The following is a 1,170-nucleotide window of genomic DNA, read 5'->3' on the forward strand; positions in this document are numbered from 1 at the left end:
GCTTGGAAATTGCATGTAAGCTTCGTAATCGGTTTTACTATGGACAGGTACGTGTAATTTAAAAATGAATTTAAAGTAAGTATGTAAGAAGCTATGAATCAGCACTGAAATACTTAACACATTTACGTCACGGCTATACGCGGATGTATAAACAGATTTGTGCTAATATTTCTTAGCAGACAGTAGATACTGATGAATTTCATTCAAGAATTTTTCAGCAACTGATTTTAAGCTTTGTGAACGAGTAAATAATCATTATTTTTAGGTAACATAATATTTCCCAAAACCATTTTCAAACGCCTCTAGTGCGTATTCGATCGAGATACATAGACCAGAGTCTCATCGTCTTCACGTACGTGATTTTTTTTTTGTTAAGGAAAGTGTAATTAAACTACCTGCGATGGCCGGGAATCGAACCCGGATCAACTGCTTGGAAGGCAACTATGCTGACCATTACACCACCATCACCCGCCTCTGTGAGCGCTGCTTCTGGTTTCGCCGCCGTGTCAGAGATTACGGAGTATGCCGGATGTTTCTTGGTAGCTAATGACGCAAATCTTATTTCTCGGGATTCGTATCACATAACAACGCACATTTAACAGAATGTTCCTTATTGATACATTACCTAAACGCTAGTGGACACAAAACATTAAGTAAAGTCTTAACTACCTGTAATCTGGCAGCAGTGTTTTATCACTCTCATACAATTTTCGAAACGTCTTTGCGCAGTAAAGAGCTTACTCTTTTTATAACATTTTTCATTTTTCTTAGATTGTGTGTACTAAAACAAAAAAAAGAATGGTTGTGATGTTTTTCTCTGTATGCCAAAGATGCACGAAGCGGGTGAGTGGCTGCGTGTCTTCATTTTTGTTTACTAGAAATTCTGTCTTTAATATTTATTACTCTGGGAAATGGTTACGGTTTTTCAGTAATGTTTGAGCTGAGCTTAGAGGAAGAGCATAAATGTATTATTCAACGTATACCTACTACACAACTACGCACAACAGGTCTTGCGCTAAAATACTGTGGCTGACTTCAAGCTTTTATGTTTGGCAGCTAAAGCTAGGTCATCACCGTACAATTGATGCAGCAATATTAGGCGGGCCTAGAGCGAGAACAGACCCCTGGGGTAGCCTATTCTTCAGCTTTCTCTTTTTTCTTATATAGTTG

The 1,170-nt window shown here is 38.2% G+C and overlaps 1 non-coding gene across 1 annotated transcript; it reads right to left on the reverse strand.

Moving 5' to 3' along the window:
• Nucleotides 1-396: 396 nt before the first annotated feature.
• Nucleotides 397-468, reverse strand: Trnag-ucc (transfer RNA glycine (anticodon UCC)). Its single transcript has one exon. It is a non-coding gene; the product is annotated as a tRNA-Gly (tRNA).
• Nucleotides 469-1,170: the final 702 nt, after the last annotated feature.

Source organism: Schistocerca cancellata, chromosome 7, assembly GCF_023864275.1.
Source record: "Schistocerca cancellata isolate TAMUIC-IGC-003103 chromosome 7, iqSchCanc2.1, whole genome shotgun sequence".
In the NCBI taxonomy this organism is placed as follows: Eukaryota; Metazoa; Arthropoda; class Insecta; order Orthoptera; family Acrididae; genus Schistocerca; species Schistocerca cancellata.